Raw genomic sequence first — 19,233 nt, 5'->3', positions numbered from 1 at the left:
TCCAGACAGTGCTAACTAAGGGAAGAAGACTAGGGTCACAGCCTGAATAAAAAGGAAAATGAGAAATCCAGCTGAGCACTGGAATCCCTATTTTCTCTATTTCCTGATCTGTCCAGATATGAGCAAGCTCCTGCCACCTCAAGCTCTTCCTGCCTGCCAGCATACCTTCCTAGATAGAACAGACTGTATCCCCTCAAACTGTGAGCTACAAGAAATTTTACTCTTTTGGGTGCTTTCTGTCAGATATTTTTTGGGACACAGTCTTAAGAAAAGTGAGTAATATAGCTTCATAGCACCTGCCTTTTTAGTGCTGAGTAATATTCCATTGTCTGTATATACCACAGTTTTTATACTCGCCCATAGAAGGAATATTAATTGCTTCCAAGTTTTGGTGATTATGAATAAAACTATCACGGATAAATATTCATGCGCAAGTTTTGATGTAGATGTAAGTTTTCACCTCTTCAAGGTAAATACTAAGGAGTATAGGTGCTAGGTTGTATTGTATAAGACAATGTTTAATTTTGTAGGAATCTGGAAAACTGTGTTCCAAGGTGGCTGTACTATTTTGCATTTCTACTCCATGAACAGGATGCTCCTGTTGCTGTACATGCTGATCAGCATTTGGTGCTGTCCTTGTTCTGACTTGGTTCTTCCTAATGTATTGCTGACACTATTGCTTCCTAATATGACTGCTCTGATTTGCATTTAAGATATGATGCAGTGGATCCTTTCATGTACTCAGTCGTTTTCTGTAGATCTCGTCTTTAGAGGTTCTGTTAAAATAGTTGGCCCCATTTTCAGTGTGTGTTCTTACTGTTGAGTATTCAGAGTTACATGTGGGCGTTGTGCAGATTCTTAGCAACCATCTACAGATATTTTCTGCAATGGGCTCACGTATTTTTCATCCTGTCATCCACCTTTTGGGGAGCTGAAAAATCTAAGTTTTAATGATGTTCTGCTTATGTGCCTTTAATGTTTTGTCTGGAAATTCACCGTCAAACCCAAGGCCTCTAGATTTTCTCCCATGTTATCTTCTAGGAGTTTTAGAGCTTTGCATCTTACAGTTATATTTATGATCTATTTTTGAGTTAATTTTGTGAAGAATATAAAATCTGTGACTAAATTTCCCATGCAGATGTTCAGTTGTCCTGGTGTCTTTGCTGAAAAGACAAACTTAGCTCTATTGTGTCTCCTCGCTCCTTCGTAAAAGTTCTGCAGACTGGCTTTATGTGGGTCTATTTCTGGTCTTTCTAGTTCTCTCTCTCTCTCTCTCTCTCTCTCTCTCTCTCTCTCTCTCTCTCAGTTTTAGAAGTTTCTATTGAGATGTACTCAAGGTCAAAGATCCTTTCCTGTCTATGAAGAAGTCTATCACATCATTCTCATGCCTGTTCCAGTTCTTTTGCCTCTAGTATTTCTTTTGTTACTGTTATTTCTTTGAGTTTTCATCTCTGCTCACATTGCCTGCCTGTTTTGCATGCTACCTATCTCTTGTTTGTTATATCCCTTAACATGCCATACTAGTCAGGGTTCTCCTGAGAAACAGAATTGATACATCTCTCTCTCTCTCTCTCTCTCTCTCTCTCTGTCACACACACACACACACACACACACACACACACACACACACACAATTTATTACAGAGGTTTACAGGCTATGGTCTATCTACTCCAATAATGGCTGTCTGTTGAAAAATGTCTAAGAATCCAACAGTTGTTAGGTCCGTGAGGTTGGATATCTCAGAGGATCCTCAGTATATGCCAGAATCTGCTAGGAACGAGGGGGAAAAGCTTGAAGAAAGTCAGAGAGGTGATGAAAATGTATGGAGTCTATGAAGTGGCAACTGAGGCTTGAAGGATTGCAGACAGGAGGGTCTAAAGCCACTTCCTCTCTGTTTCCCATTGCACCCATCACTGTCCCCGCTCTTCATGGCAGAGCATCCTCACACTGCCCTCATCTTTGAGGTACCACACTTCCATAGTCATGAAACCTCTAGTACCCAAGTTCAGTGGCAAAAGATATTTGAGGAAACAAATTCTGGGTTAAGGGGATGGGATGAGAGGTGCTCAGGAGGCGACATAAGTGGAGCACTGTTAGTCACACTAGGCTGCGCGGGAATCCTAGCACCTCTTAAAAAGGAGCAATGGCTGCTGGGTGAAATGACCATGGGCTAAATTGACAGATTATATCTACAGTTAAGATTGACACACAGCAACAAACGGTCCTTTAAAGGTGGGGACTGGAGAGAAGACAGCTCAGCAGTTAAGAACACTGGCTGCTCTTGCAGAGGACCCATGTTCAATATATCTAAATGGTGGCTCACAACCATTCCTGACTCTGATTCCAGGGAATCCGACACCCTCTTCTGGCCTCCATGGGCACTGTGTACATGTGGAGCATATAAGAAGAAAAGCAAATCTTTCTTAAAGGGTCTTTTAAAGGTTAGAGTTAAACATGAAAAGGGAGAGCTAAATCAGCTCAGAGAGAGGAAGAGGAAGTGGACGGGTAGAGGAGGCGTCAAGGATTTTAGAAGCTTGTTTGTTCATGAACCATTCTGATCCATTTCTTCCTTAACCTGCTGCGTGTATTTAGCTTTGATGGTTACCCTTCATTGCCTCTTTGGGGATTCTACCAGCCAGAAATAAGGACTGCTGCCCACCAAGTCACTTAATAGAGTTCTAACGTCGGTTCCCTGTGAACGATGCAAAGTCACACCTTCATGGCGCAACTGTCAGAAGATTATAACTCTTTCAGGGTCAGTCATGGAGCTTTAACATTTCAGGAGGGGTTCTATTTTCTCTTCTGAAATTGAAGTTTTCTTTTTCTTTTAGTCTTTCTTATGCCTCTTACATCATCAGCATCCCAAAGATCCCTCATTTATTACATGTGTATTTTCACTCTGTCTGCCCTGACTACTGAATTAGGCTTTGACTCTAACCCTTATCTCCCAACTTCCTCCAAAAGCGCATGATACATATAAAGTATTTGCATTGAGTAATCTAATAATAATAATCCAATTTTTGTTGATATGTCAAATTCTGGATGGAATCTGAATTCTGAGCTGAGGAAGTAGCTTACATTGTAGAGACTTTGCTTAGCCTGGACAAAAATCCCTGAGTTCAACCCATAGCTTCTTCCCCCCCCCCCCCCCAATAAACTAGACAAGGCTGCTTAGCATAGTGACCCCAGCAATGGAAAGTAGAGGTAGGAGGCTCAGAAGTTCAAGGCCGTCCTGGGAAACATGAGACTCTGTTTCAAACAAACAAATTAGAGAAACTGGAAAAGAATTAGCCAGAAGGATCTTGCTGTATAATCTAGGTCATCTTAACTGTGTAGCAATCCTCCTGATATGATGGTCTCTGGTCACTGTCTTGAGAATGTTTTCTTCCACAGTGGTCTCGGTGATGGTTGGCTTCATTTGTCAATCGGGCACAATTTAGAATCTCTAGGGGAGAGAGTCTCAATGAGTTGTCCACAATGTGTTGGCCTGTGAACATGTTTCTGGGGCATTGTCTTGTTAGTTGATGTGGGAAGACCCAGCCCACTGTGGGTGGGACCATTCCCTAGGCAGGGGGTCCTGAACCATGTAGAGTAGAGAAATTTAGCTGAGCCCAAGCAGGTGAGCAGGTATGTGTTTATTTCTCTCTGCCCTTGACTGAAGCTCTATTGTGACTGGCTGCTGCTTCAAGTTCCTGTCGCTTTGACTGCTCCACAATGATGGGCCGTCAATGGAAACCGTGGGCTAGAATAAACTCTATCTCACCTGAGTTGCTTTTTGTCAGGACATCTTATCAGAGCAATGGAGATGAAACAGGAATAGTCCCTTGGTCACTGTCCATTTTCACTCTGGAGACTTCCAAGGTTATGACTCCACTATCTGCCCCACTACACTCTATGATTCGGATAATTTCATTTAACAGAGATCACATGGTCTAGTGAACTGAGGGGACAGCATGAGATCCAGGTAAACACCGAGGAATGCATGTGTCTCAGAAATCCAGTACCATATCTTAAAGACCCTCTGAAAGCTTTAAACGACTAAGTGATGTGGGATGGATTGTTGGTTTGGTGAGAAGCCCTGTCACCAATCTAGTGGTGATGGGACCTGAGGGATGGGGCTGATAAACGAGGCAGACTCAAGTCTCATGCCATAGCCAACTTTTTCAGAGCATCAACTTATAGTCTGAGAGTTAAGAGGAATCACATGACTAAAGTATACAATCACAAGGATAAGCCACACATGGCAAAAAACATCATTTTCCATAGAGGCATAAACATTTAATTAAATAACATCAGCAAGCAATAATTAGTAATCCGAAGTAAATTTACTCCTATCCAATACATCTGGGAGGAGCATGAAAAAACATTCCAAGAACAATTCTGCGTTTTGAAGAAACTAAGGTTACAAGACTCTTGTTTTCTTAGAGTTCTCTCACACACACTCAGAATTCTCCTCACAAGGTTCCATTCCTGGACCATGTTCTGACAAATCCCTATCTGAGAGACAGAGATAGACAGACAGAGACAGAGAGAAAGAGACACATACAGAGAGACAGAGTGACTAAGAAAGACCCCTGAAGCCAACCTCTGGATTCCACATACATGTGCATATATGTGCATGTACATTCATCAGCACATATGTATACACACAGGATTATGTACATAGTATACACACACAGCAACACACACAAATGCACTGCAGGGTGTGATATTTTCAACTTATGATAGGTGGCCCATCCACAATGAGGTAGCATCACATCTCCACTTCAGTTTATTGCAAAGTCAGGTTGCAGGGTCAGAGTTGAGATGTAGGCTTGTGTTCAGTAATTGAGGAGAAAGGGCGGGACTGGGTCCAGGTGAACTAATGAGTGGGTGGTGAACAACACGTGCACAGAAGGAAAATTCCAGTAGTCCATATCATTTGTGGGAACTAAACCAAGATGACCCGGAACTGTTGGGAGTCCTTTGCATGTTGCTCATCAATGCACACACCTAGTGGTGCAATGACAGTCCAGCGGGGCCATCACAGGGGTGATGCTGGATGTCTTCTTGATGGAACCAGGATGAAAGGGTTGGACCCTTTTCTCAGCCTGATGTGTCTTGTAAGTCCTCAGACCTACTTTTCCTGATATGATTTTAATATGCTGTGTGCTCCTACAGTCTCAGCTCACCCTGGTAAATTGATGGGTGGCATCCTCTCTACTTCTAGAAATCAGTTTGTGTTGCACTGTGTGCTAGGAAGATGGTGCTTTTCATGTGTCCACCCAGTTGTGTGTTATCCTCTATCCTCAAAGCAAACCCAACGCTTCTCTTTGGGGCAAGAGTCTTTCAGGACAAATCACAGTTTAACAAAACCCCACCGCTTTATACAATATGAAATAATCTAGGGCAGTGCACAGCCTGCTATTAATACACCTCTAACTCCATTTGTCCAGATTGTAAGACAGACAGACAGATAGATGTTACTCTCCTAAAAGTCAAAAGATAGTACCTTATATATTTAGCAATGTGAATTGGGACTGTGTATGTAGTGCCCTGTACACTTAGCAAGAAGAATTGGGACTGGTACCATATCAGGAATTTCCTGTTACCTTATCAGGAAACCAGGCCCAAGAACCTGTTGAACACAGCACACTAAGGAAAGGATACAACATTTTCCCCTGGACCCCACAAGAGGAGGATGTCTAACACTATGATGGTGATGGCCCCACTGACCTGTCATCTGACCACATGGTGTGTGCATCAAAAGACCAACAGGCAGAGAACTTCCCAATGTTCTGGGGACTGGAGCTCAGCTGAGTGCCTGCCGTTGAGCTGTTGACCCAGGCTACTTGGATTGCCATTTGTCTGTTATTCCATATGCTCATCTGGATCTAGACCTGTCCCCTGCCTCGTCAGCGCGCACACACATACACACACACACACACACACACACACACACACACACACACACACACACTTTGCTTCTGCTTGCTGTGATCAACTCTTGAGTCTGGGTTCAACTCTCACCAGTTACGTCAGCATCTCCAGCAGACCTCTGGGAGAACTAGTTACCTGACCACTGGGGAGCCTTCTTCCCCAACTCTATCAGCTCCCAGTTCTGCCTCCCAGTCCTCTTGGAAGATCCTTGACCCTGCAGTGGCCTTTTTAACACTTTGTGGCCAGTGTGTGTATGTGTGTGTGTGTGTGTGTGTGTGTGTGTGTGTGTGTTTACTGTATAGTACATAAGGTGTGGTCCGAGAATTAACATTAATAGTTAAGACAGGAAAAAAGAAGCTGTGTTTGCCTCAGCAGGCTGTCAAGGAAATAAAGATTATTCGGCAAATTGAAGCCAATGAAATTGCCTTATCTAATTTATTGTTAGTCAATAAATTCTGATACTATGGAAGGATACAGACATGTTTGCCTGTTTCTGACATAGCATACTTATGACATAGATCCATTTTCATTGATCAATTTGTGCCTTGATTTCTTTTAGGATGTGGTGAGTGTTTGGATCTAAATTCACCCTGTGATATTACTACCCAAACCTCTGGTTTCACTAGGGCTATCCACACTGAGAAAACTTGAAAGACAGGGACCAGGACAAAGGCTGTAGCCCTCTAGGCACCACAGTATCATGCTAGAAAAAGAAAATGAGATGACACCAGGCTAGACCACAGAAGTGTGATGGCCATGCATGGACGCCATGGTGCACTGAACAGGTGGAAGCCAAGCCAGCTTTCTGGACCTTTCTACTTGTGTCTCATTAACCATGGAAACTTGAACACATTACTTGGTCTTAGAGTTACTTTATGGTCTCTTTTGTACATCTTTAAAATGCTATAATTCCATTGAAAACATATCATGTGTGAGTTTCAGACTTAAGCTAGACATACCGAGTACTGAATGTAGACACTGATAACATGAAATTACCTAAGTGACAGTGGAAAACATGCATAATGCTTGCCTGACATAAAAAAACCACCCCCAGGGGCTGGGGAGATGGCTCAGTGGTTAAGAGCACTGGTTGTTCTTTCCAAGGACCCAGGTTCAATTCCCAGCACCCACATGGCAGCTCACAACTGTCTGTAATTCCAGTTCCAGGGCATCTGACACCTTCACATAACATATGTATATATGCAGGCAAAACACTGATGTGCATAAAATGAAAATAAATTATTGGGGCTGGAAGACAGCTCAGTGGTTAAGAACACTGACTGCTCTTTCAGAGGACCTGGGTTCAATTCCCAGCACCCACATGGCAGCTCACAACTGTCTGTAATTCCAGTCCCAAGGGACCTGACACTCATAATGCACATAAAATTAAAAATAAATAAAAAATTTAAAAGGGGGGAGTGTTGGGGACTTAGCTCAGTGGTAGAGCGCTTGCCTTGCAAGCACAAGGCCCTAGGTTTGGTCCTCAGCTCTGGCAAAAAAAATCCCCAATGACAAGTGCCTGGTTACAAATTCAATTGACCTACTAATGAAAAGGGCAACATTGAAACCTTTGACTGTGTCCATCTCAATCAGAACACAGAGTTAGGACCTTCAAACTTGCATTTTTCCATCAGTGCGTGCATGAAAGGTGAAGGTAGCATCTTTAGCAAATAGGTGAAGTATTTTTATTAGGAATTAATTGTTATGCTCTGGTTTTCAGTTTGAATTGTCACAGCAGACAAAATTGTGTGTAGATGATCCATGAAAGAGTTCTAAGTGCCCTATAAATATAAGATGATTTGAAACTGTCCTGGTTTAATTTAAGGCCTGCAGCTGTTCCTGTAGAGAGGCATCAAGTTTCAGAGTTACAGAGACACAATACAATAAACAGAAAGAGGAGCGTCTCCCAAGGGGACAGTAAGATTAACCCTGTGTGTCCTTGTGGCCCTGCTCCTTCTACACAAGGTTTGCTGCTAAGACATAAATCTCAAAGTATGTCATTTAGTCTGTTTTAATTCATGTTGCCAGGCAGCATACAACTAATGCAAAATATGAGATTAAGATGATTCAAAAGGTTGATATATTTATGCCTGATAAAAATTAAATGATCTAAATATTTTTTTTAAATGAAGACATTTAGCATCAGATGGTTACAGTCACATAATTTGTTAAACGGATATATTACCTTGCTTGAAAAGAGTTGCCATCATTTTAACATATAAAGTTGATTTATCTTCTGTTTCCTACGGTAACCGTAATGTACATTTCTTTCCCAAATAATAAAGTTTTTTCACTTACAGTGGGACTTAAGGAAAGTGTTTTTCAAAGACACACTGTTATTGTCTCTGGGTAAGAAAGGGAACCCTTAAATAAGCAGGGAAGCCCAAGGTCTGAGGCTGGGAGCTACTGCGATGTGATTGCGGTGAGGCTTGACATCAGAGTTCACCAAAGAAGCCTACTGACTCTTTCTCCTGCAAGAGGAAGATGCTTTTCTGAAAGCGGAGCAGGGTTTACATGTCGGGGTACTGGCTTTGCAGAGATGGTTGGAATTCTGTGTGGCTCTGGCTTGGGTTTGGCACACGCGAGGGTGCAGGCTGGAATTGGTTCCCAGTTTTAGGCGAGTCTGAGCGATTGAAGTCACCGGGTAAAATTAGATTCTCCTGTTGCTGCAGGAGGGGCAGAAACCTGAGCTGAGCGGGCCTTTTCTTGGGGCAGAGCCAGTGAAGTCAGTGTCCGCCTCGTCCTGCACAAATGGGCGTTTAAATCTTTCCACCCCCACAGAGCCCGGCCTCGCATCTGGAATCAGTTCACCAGCGTGGTTTCTGAGTCGCTAAGGTAAGCAAACAGCTTGGGTTTTATAGGATTAATGTGTAGCTTATGAATCAAATAGGTACAAGGTTCTTTACTTTGTTTCTCCCCCAGTGGCATAATGGTTAAATAATCTGAAATCATGCTGAATAAATTCTCTCAAGTGTATTTTAATTACTAACACAACCCGGTCTGCTCTCACTTCACCTGAGGTAGCAGTACCAGCAGTTTCTGTACTACGCCGTCAGCCTGGCTGTGTGGCTGGCATGTGTACACTTGCCATAAGGATGTGACTGTGTCACGGGATGTAGGCTCTGACAGTTGAACAGAGAAGGTATACGCTTTAAAATCCTCTTCAACTCCACCCAAGCCTTTCTGGTAGACCGAGTCTGAGCATCCAGACTTCCTGGGTAGTTTTCTTAGGGACACTAATAGGTGAAAATGGGGACAAAGGTCAAGGTGCTTTGAGAATGAATAACACCAGAGCAGACTGTCAAGCGGCCTCGGGGACTGTTCCTGGACTGTTTCCCTTCCTGGATTTGCACAAACAAAAGCCATCCTGCGGGGCAACTGTAAAGAGGAACCCTGCTTTTGACTGCTCAAATTAGGCTTGTTTCTTGTGTTACTAAGTTACTATGTGGCGATTGGAAAATGTGAGTTACTTTTAAAGGAATTTGGAGGAAGCCAGGGAAGAACAACTGGGCTGGTTGAAAGATTAGTCCCAGCACGGGTGAGTCTGGGTTCACAGGCGCTACAAAAACCTGCCCTGTTTTGCTTTTTGCCTCTTTTCTTGGAAATACCTAGATACAAGGAGGTCTACTTTAGGAATTTCAAAACTAGTGGTTCAAGAGGAGTTAATTTGGTGAGTTCTAGAATGACTTGAGGTTTTCTTTTAAAGCCGAAGGGACAGTAGTGTCTCAGACTGGTTAGGTCTGCCATCCTGAAGACTGCCAGGTTCCCAAGTGACCTTGACAAAGATGGCAGTTAAATGCCAAAAATAATACCCTTCCATCTTGTCCTATAAAAATACACTTCCTGGGGCTTGAGGTATAGCTCTGTGATCCAGCGCTTGTCTAGCATGGGTGAAGTCCTGGGTTCACAAGTAGGTAGATGATGATGATGATGATGATGATAGATAGATAGATAGATAGATAGATAGATGATAGATAGATAGATCGGAAGGACACATAATCTTCCAGTCATTAAGCTAAACTGCTATTAAATGCAATATGGAAACTAACACGGACTGTAAACTACAATGGCACCAACAACATTCAGTGCTGTGTGGTAGGTGTTCTGTTTCAGCCCCTCCCTTCCCTCTGGCCAACCAAGACCCCCTGCTGCTTGCCAGCCATTTCCCCCCCCCCCCAACCTCGCTGTGGCTTCCCAGAGAAAAGGGACAGAGCTCTGAGACTAAGTCTACCTCTTCCCCATTCCTTCAGGTCACACCTTCTTTCTACCTCCCCTCTTCTCCCAGCAGTATCTACGTAGCTCCAGCCTTGTCTGGCCCCATGACAAAGCCCTGTAGTTCAACTCTTGAGTCTGGGTTCAACTCTCACCAGTTACGTCAGCATCTCCAGCAGACCTCTGGGAGAACTAGTTACCTGACCACTGGGGAGCCTTCTTCCCATCTCTATCAGCTCCCAGTTCTGCCTCCCAGTCCTCTTGGAAGATCCTTGACCCTGCACTGGACTTTTTAACACTTTATAGCCATTCTGGGGTGTGTGTGTGTGTGTGTGTGTGTGTGTGTGTGTGTGTGTGTGTGTGCATATGCGCGCGCGCGCACGCGCATACAGTGTGATCTGAGAATTACTGTAAGTAGTTAAGACTGGAAAAAAGAAGTTGTGTTTGCCTCAGCTGGCTGTCAGGGAAACTGAGATTATTTGACGAAGTGAAGCCAATGAAATTGCCTTACCTTCAGCTCTATGGCCTTCTTATGATAACTGTAAAACATGTCTCATCCTTTGCTATTTCTTCCCCTGCAGACACTTTTTAATTTTGTCATGTAAGGAATTTTCTGGGGAAGTTTGTTTGTACAGGAGTATTTTGTATTTTGTAAGGAGTAAGTAAAGTCTTGAGTGAATGTGTATTGTTTGATAAGGGCCAGCCATATCAAGGACCCTAAGACCCATGGGAAATATCAAGGCCTTTCCAGGGCAAGGCTCTGAGGAATGGCAAAGCCTTGTCCCAATGGTCTCTGGGTGGATGTTGATGCCGTGTGAAGACGACGTCCACTACAGCTTTCTCTGCCTGCCCCGGCTGTTCCTACAGAGAGGCTCCTTTTTCAGCTGTGTATAACAACTTCTTGTTTATCTGTGCGTAGTAACCCTGCCTCACTGTCTATCTGTACACAATAACCCCACCCCTGTGCAACTATATACCATAAACACACTGAGGTTCTCCATCAGAGAGTCCAACCCACCCAATACCAGCTTTCCTGTGTCCGTGTGTCTGTTCTTTCTTCATCCCCTCATTGCCCTGAGTCAGGGTTCTGGGGCCCAAGCTGTGCAAGGACAAGGCAGTAATTGGTGGCTTTCACAGAGCATTTCAGACTTCTCTCAATCTCCCTCAAAACACCTAAGTCAGCTAGCTGGACGTTAGGGTGACTGGTGTACATGCAGCACAGATGAAAAAAAGAAGAAAGACTAAACTAATTATTAAATATATATTAGGAGGAATTGATGGTGAAAATCATTATGTGATCACTATTTAAAATATTTTAGTATGAATGTAATGTAGAAAGCATATTAGTAAGTAAGATCTCTTATTTAATCACTTTAGTAAATTGGCATTGGAAAGACTTTTGATTAACACATTGTAAAATAGTTACAGGGTAGGGTGTAATATTTCAATATGTCTATACATGAAATCAGGCCAATTAGTATATCTATTATCTTAAATACATATTGCTTCTTTGTGGTGATAACACTCCAGATCCTAGCTTCTGGTTATTTTGAAACATATGATGCATTTTTAAAACTACAGGTAATAATTGGCTTGTTGCGCTGACAAAATATCAGACCAAAGGCAACTCAAGAAAGGAAGGGTTTATTTCCACTCACAGTTTGAAGCGGTATAGTGTGGGAAACCAACTCCGACCTTTTGAATGGTTCTTATGAGAGAGGGATAAGAAAATTTAGATAGAAAGAGAGCCCTAGCTGATGAGAAGAAAGACAGAAACACAGGATAGCTTTGGGAAGGCCTGGATCACTACCCAACAGCCCTTTCCAGTTATTCAAAAGGGCTTTTTATAACAATACCAAGGAGTGGGGCAAAAGACCTTCCCCCTTGCTAGATCAAAGTACACCGCACAACCAAGTGTAGACCCTTCCAAATACCTGGTAACCATGCCCATGGTCAATTCATCCCCTTATGCAGCCCTGCTGGGTAAAGCAAACTCAGATTCTCAGATCTGAATAAATTCTCACTAAGAAGCCTCTGTGGGTCTCCACAGTATAGTCCATCATTGTGGAGAAGAAACAGAGACAGCTGGTTAGCCACAGAAGTCAGGCAGTGGTGGCTCACACCTTTAATCCTAGCACTCCAGAGGCAGAGATCCATCTGGGTATCTGTGGTTCAAAGCCACCTTGGACTACATGAGATTAATCCAGTTTGAAAGAGAAACAGCCAGACAGTGGTGGCACACATCTTTAATTCCAGCACTTGGGATCACACACCTTTAATCTCAGTACTTGGGAGTCACACACCTTAATCCCAGCACTAGGAAGGTTGAGACAGGAAGTGAGTGATGTGGCTGGGCAGAGAAAGGAATATAAGGCGTGAGGAGACAGGAATTAAGCTCTTTTCGGCTGAGGACTCAGAGGCATTCAGTCTGAGGATTCGTGCAGACAGGATCTTCTCTTTTCAGCTGAGGAGTTGGCGAGGTGAGAAGTGGCTGTGGCTTGTTTCCTCTGATCTTTCAGCATTCACCCCAATATCTGGCTCCGGGTTCTTATTAAAAGACCAGTTAGGGTTGCGCAACAAACCTCTCACTTGCAGTCTGGAGTTAGAGAAGGTGAGAGATGAATGCTGGTGTTTAGTTGGTCCTCTCTCCTCTTTATTCAGTCAAGTTCACGGGATGCTCTCACTTTCATTCAGAGTGGGTATTCTCTCAGCTAAACTTCTCTAGAAACACCCTCACCCAAAGGTGTATCTCCTAGGTGGTTCTAAATCCAGTCAAGTTGACAATGAAGGTTATTTTTAACCTACTGTGAGATAGACCACACGATGTTATTTCTCCTAACTATAATCTAGCACCTGTGGATCAATCTCTTTCATCCCTCCCTACCTCGACTTTCCCAGCCTCTGGAAACCAACATTCTACTCTCAACTCCTATGAAAAGTCTTTTTTAATTAATTAATTAATTTTTGGAGATAGGGTCTTACTATGTAGCTCTGGCTGTTCTGGAACTAATGGTGTAGACCTGGCTGGCCTCAAATGTACAGAGATCCACCTGCCTCTGCTCCTGAGTGCTGGGATAGAAGAGTCCACCACTATGCCCACCTCTACACGGTGATGCTTGGCTTTCCATGCGTGGCTTATCTCACTTAACATTGCTGTGCCCAATACCACCTGTGCTGTCACAAGCAACAGGATTTTGTCATTTTCGTGACTGAAGAACATTCCACTGTATTCATGTACACTGCATTGTTTCTGTCCACTCATTGGAAGCTGCACACCTTCTGTTGATTCTGTACTTTGATTTTTCTAACACTCAGTAGACGTGGGGATGCTGGAGTCGCCTCAGCACACAGATCTTGGTTCCAGAGGATATGGACCCTGTAGTGGGATTGCAGGATGATATGGATGTTCTGCTTTTAGCTTTCTGAGGAAACACATACTTTTGACTGTAATGTCTGTGCTAATTTACATTCCACACACACTACAAAAGAGCTCCAGTTTCTCCACACTTTGACTAACACTTGCAATCCTTCATCTTTTTATGACAGTCACTCTAATAGATAGGATGCTACCATTATTATAGGTTTGAATAGTGGTTGCAGCTTTTGTCAACTTGACAAACTAGAGTCGCCCGAGGTGATCCTCAGCTGAGGACTTGCCTCTATTGGGTTAGCCTGTGGGCATGCCTGAGGAACATTTCCTTTATTGATGGTTTGTGTGGGAGGGCTCAGATTACTGTGGGTGGTGCTACCCCAGGATGGTGGTCCTGGATGATATAAGAAAGCAGGCTGAGTAAGTCTGGAGGAGCAAGCCAGTAAACAGCTTTCCTCTGTGACCTCCGATTGAGTTCCTGCCTCTAGGCTCCTGCTTGAGTTCCTGCCCTGACTTCCTTTGATGAGGGAGTGTGATCAGGTGATCCATCGGTTTCTCTTTGGGCATCTGCATTGATTTTGTAATATTTGAGACATACTGGCTTGCTTGGATATTGTGCCTTCCCAGTTATAGTCTTTATATCTTGATTGATAATATCACCCTGTGTTACACAACCTTGATATTGGAAACGGGCTCACACGGCTGATAGCAGGACCACAAGAAGCTGAAGTAGTCTTCCTGGTGCAGACAAGAGAACAGTAGGTGCCCAAGTATCATATGCAGAAGTAGACCTTCACAGAATATAGTAGGCACTGACTGTAATACGATGCAGAAGAAAACATTGGGAATCCCCTGTAACATGTTAAGAAGAAAACAGTAGGTGCTTTCTATGATCTCACACAGAAGAAAACCATAGGCATCTACCTTGCATTCACAGAAAGAACAGTGAAAGTGTCAGATCTTTCAACCACTGTGGGAGCCCACAGGGGTTTCCTAGTGAGATCTGAGCTTGCTTTACCCAGCAGGGGTATGGATATGCATAAGAAGATGGACTGATCACATGCATGGTTACCAGGTGTTTGGAGGGTCTGCACTTGGCTAGGGGTGGTCTTTTGCTCCTTGGCATTCCTATAAAAATCCCTTTAGAAGAGACAGAAGGTGGATAAGGAGCCAGGCCCTCCCGAGGCTATCCTGTGTTTGGCTCTCTCCCTTCTATATTTCTATCTAAATTTCTTATCCCTTACTCTTCAAGAGTACCCTGGCCAAAAAAAAAAAGTGGGAGTGGGTTCCCTCACAAACCACCACACTCCGATTCCGATTCCTGTTTTCAGATATACTTCATATAGTACTAACCCAAGAAGTATTAGGTATTCACAAAAACACAAAGAAAACAGAAGGTGCCCACTGTCATGTGATACAGAAAAATTAGGCACCTTCTACATTAACTCAGGGGGGAAAAAGAACCAAAAAAATCCAGAACAGTAGGCATTCACTATCACATGACAGAATGTTGTGTCCAAGCCCTCAGCAGTTGCTCATAGCATTTTGTTAACACTGTTGCAGCCACTTACAAATTTCCTGTCCCCATGTGATATATGTGCAGTAACTCAGGGACCGATGCTTCAAATGCTAAGAATGGAAGCCAAGTTGGTACTGAGTAATACCTGGTCGTGTTTAAGGTTAAGGAGGCTGAGTGACATCGTTTTCATTACAGCCCTTTAACACATGCACGTTGAGGTGACTTAAGTACTGTTCTTACTCGGTGGCTGTGCTGATGGAAATGTGTCATTTGGAACCGTTCACCTCCTGTTGCTCATGACTCCCACAGTCAAGCACTATGTGCTTACACAGTAAAAGCATCAGGTTTCTGAGTGCACTGACTAAAAACCAGGACAAAACACAGAGAGAAGTAGAGAATGGAGTTGCTTACTGTTGGAAACTCAACACTGTGTTCTGAAATGAGTCTGTGGCTGAAGTGAACAAAGCCAGACCACAGTGATGTAAGCTAAAAATGGCAGGGCAGTCAGCTGGGCCTTTGCTCTTCCCTTTTGTCCCTTCTAAAAAGACGTCCGTTTGGGTTCGTCAGGGTCTGAGTACTGTGTTCTGGTGGCTTGGTATACTTCTTGAGGACCATTTTTTAAAAACTGCCATTTTAAAAGTCAATCCCACTATAAAAGAGCAAGAACAACTTTATGACTTTTTAATGTGGATGTGTTTGTGAGTACACATACCTGGTGCCATGTGTCACTCGCATGCATGTATAATGATAGGGTTATCTATGTGCTATTCTGATAATTGGAATGCTTGGAGAGAGTCCAGAATTATGGCCCAGAAGCTTCTCTGTATTGAAGTAAATCAGATAGAATGACTTGGGGAAAAATGAAGCAGAACTATCCCTAAAACTATTTGGTCGTTGAAATGTGGTCATGAATTTGGGACAGTGATGAAAATGGAGTCATACTATTCATTTTACTATAAGAAGGACTACTACATATATGTAGATGCGCATGCATACTTATGACTCAGTCGTGTAAATCCATGCAGAGAGGCTGGCAGAAGTCACACTTAGGGTACATATTCATATTTCAGGCCTGTGTGAATGGAGTAATAGAGGTCAGAGAGAAATGATATTTTTAGACAAGCTCAGACTAACTTCAAACTCACCATTCTCTTGCCCAGACCTGCCTGAGCTATCATGCTCTGCTTCTGTGCATTTTCTGAGCTCTACCTTCTAAGATATACATTTTACTTCCAGCTTGTCCTGGTTTGCTTTCGTGGTGGTCTGAATGAGAAAGGCCCCACAGGCTCATATAATTGAATGCTTGTCAACAGTTGGTGAACCTGTTTAGGAAAGATTAGGAGGTGTGGCCTTGCTGGAAGAGGTGTGTCACTGTGGGTGGGCTTTGGGGTTTCAGAAGCCCATGCCAACCCCAGTCTCTCTCTCTCTGCTCAGTGCTTGTGTCTCAAGATGTAAGCTCTCAGTTCCTGCCTCAGAGCATGGCTGCATGCCTACTGCCATGCTCCCAGCCATCGTGGACTCTAATTCTCTGAAACTATAAACCCCAAATAGATTCTTTCTCCTTTAAGTAGCCTCGGTCATGGTGTGTTCTCACAGCAACAGAAAAACTAGTAAGACATTTTTTATTGCTGTGATATAACACTAATATTTATTTGGCTTATAGGTCCTAATCACACTCCATCACTGAGGGAAGTCAGGGCAGGAACTCAAGGCAGGAACCTGGAGACAAGAACTGAAGCAAAAGCTATGGAGGAATGCTGGTTACTGGCTCACTCCCCCAGGCTCAGGTTCAGCTTATTTCATCCCAGAGGAGGCCTACCCACAGTGAGCTAAACCCTCTCCTACATCTTTCATTAGTCAAGGAAATTCCCCAGAGATTTGCCTATAGGACAATCTGATGAGGTATTTTCTCAATTGAGAGTACTTCTTCCCAGATGACCCCAGTTTGTTTCAAGTTGATTAAAACAAAGCAAAAAAAACTTATCACTACACAGCTATGTATACCCTGTCAGATGCATGGGACTCAATATGCTCTGAAATTGTAACCTACATAACTCACTTTTGAGTTCTCAGACAGAATTAAATTTGTAGGTTTTCAAGACTGACTAGATTTTTTAACATACCTACCCTGCCTTATGAAATCTTGGTGTTTTGTTTGTTTGTTTGCTGTTTTTGTTTGTTTGAAAGTCTGGCTGCATAGCTGAGGCTGACCTTGAACTCAAGTCCCTGCTGTCTAGGGTTCTGTGTAATAGGATTGTAAGCATACACCCCCACATCTGGCTCCCTTTTAAAGTGATATGCTATCAACTCCTTTTGAGCATGATTCATATGTTAGTCATCTTAGTGCGCCCAACTCCTGGAAGTGTCTTGTCTAGAGCAGACATGTAAGCAAGGGCTTCTTAAAATACAGAATGTCATTGACCATCCTTTACTTAGTAAGACAGTATAGACAATTCATTCAATCATTTACCGGTATAACAGGAATCAAAGGTGGGACCAAAGTGATGGCCCAGTGCTTAAGAGCATTTGTGGCTCTTCTAGAGATCTGGGTTCAATTCCCAGCATCCACATGGTGGTTCACAAGCACCTGTAACTCCAGTTCTAGAGGACCCAGCAACCTCTGGTCTCCATGGACACTGAGTGTACATGGTGCACAGACATGCATGCAGGCAAGACACTCATACATACAAAATAAAATAATTTCTTAAAAAAAGAATCAAAGAATGTGTTAGATAGAATACTCATCTGTAAGATTGTTTTGCTTAAATAACAGAGAGCTATGAATTAAAAATACGGCAAATCTGATGTTTTTGTAAAAACACTAGTGACTTATATCTAATGAGTGAGCTATAAAAATACTGATATTTACATTTGAGCCATGCATTTAAAGTCAATAATAATTAGGCATAATACCAATATATTTTGAAGGATGGTTAACAAGGAGTACAGTTTTTAATGCTAAGATAAATGATTTAAAACTAGTTTTATAAAAAAATTTTTCAATATATAAATATTAAAGTACAGAATTATTCCATGTCATTGAATATAAGTCTGAAGTCCCAGAATATTCACTCTGTCCATTGCTGTTGTACAAGGTTATATATAGATCAGAGACTGCTCCCTGTTTTCAGGTCAGTACAATCTCTTGTCAACATGAGCTCCACTTTGTATGACCTCAAAGCACCGGGGAATGGCTGTTCTGCCCAGTGCTGATTAGAATAAATATCTGAAAGACACTAGCTGAACTTCCAGGGTCCCTTTCCATAAGCATTTGGTGTCAGTACCAGAAACAAAATCAGCTCTTTAGGAAGACCATATTGTACGCTACCTGGTCATCAACTCAAGCTTATCCGGAGAGAGGCCTTGTTAATACAATGCAGCTGACATCAGCAGGTAACCGCTCAGGCAAACACATTAGAGAGGCATTCATCAAACATGAGAAAGAGGCACAGTGGCTCCTGCCTGTACTCCCAGCACTCAGGAAACATCAGTCAAAGGACTGCCATGAATTTGAGACCAACCCAGGCCAGAGTGAGTTCTAGGCCAGCCTGGGCCACAGCGTGAGATCTTAAAAAAAAAAAAAAAAAAACCAGTAAATACTGGCACAAATTGAACAGCAGGCGTGCTCAACAGCAAATGGACACGGCTCAGGTAAATTCAGCTCAAACGAGGGAGAACTGGGAAGTATCCCCAAGCTCCTGACAGCGCATGGGCTGAACTCAGGAAGTGGGCCTACCCCCTCACTCATATGAGCGATACAGTTGCAAAGGTGAGGGTGACCATAACCCCAGGACAGCCCGCCCAGGTTCCTCTTTCCAGGGAGAAGTGCCCGAGAGTGCAGTGAACCCATGGAGCCTCCTCACCACCTCTGCACATACAAATGAGAAAATTCAGACCCCTCATGTTTTATTGTTCTATATCCAGTCTCAGTTGAAGTAAAATGCTCTGGGTGGTTGGTCACATAATGTACCCAGCTTATTCAGCAAGTATTTACTGAGCTCATACACTACGGCAGATGCTTTCTTGGGACACAAGAAAGTGGCCAAACAGTTGGGGACCTGACCTGCTTGGGGCTCATATGTGGTGACTGAAGCAAACACAGAAAAACACCCGGATAAAGTCCACAGTGTTGCCTGTAGGGCTAAGTGACATGGGGAAAGCTTAAGCAGGAAGGAGCATTGTGCCATCTCAGCTGGGTGACTCAGCAGGGAC

General features: G+C 43.2%; 1 protein-coding gene across 3 annotated transcripts in view; it reads left to right on the top strand.

The window, feature by feature from the left end:
* Sgcg (sarcoglycan gamma) overlaps positions 1–19,233 on the top strand; it is a 69,547-nt gene that overhangs the window by 9,642 nt on the left and 40,672 nt on the right. For 2 of the 3 annotated variants that reach the window (XM_036199588.1, XM_036199587.1), the window contains exon 1: positions 8,578–8,755. The exons of the other annotated variant lie outside the window; for it this stretch is intronic. The gene's annotated coding sequence lies outside the window, so the exon portion shown is untranslated. Of the gene's footprint in view, positions 1–8,577; positions 8,756–19,233 lie in introns of those variants that run through there. 3 annotated transcript variants of the gene reach the window in all.

This window comes from Onychomys torridus, chromosome 9 (genome assembly GCF_903995425.1).
Source record: "Onychomys torridus chromosome 9, mOncTor1.1, whole genome shotgun sequence".
Lineage (NCBI taxonomy): Eukaryota > Metazoa > Chordata > Mammalia > Rodentia > Cricetidae > Onychomys > Onychomys torridus.
Note: the sequence above shows the minus strand (reverse complement) of the source record. Positions and strands in the feature narration are given on the sequence as shown.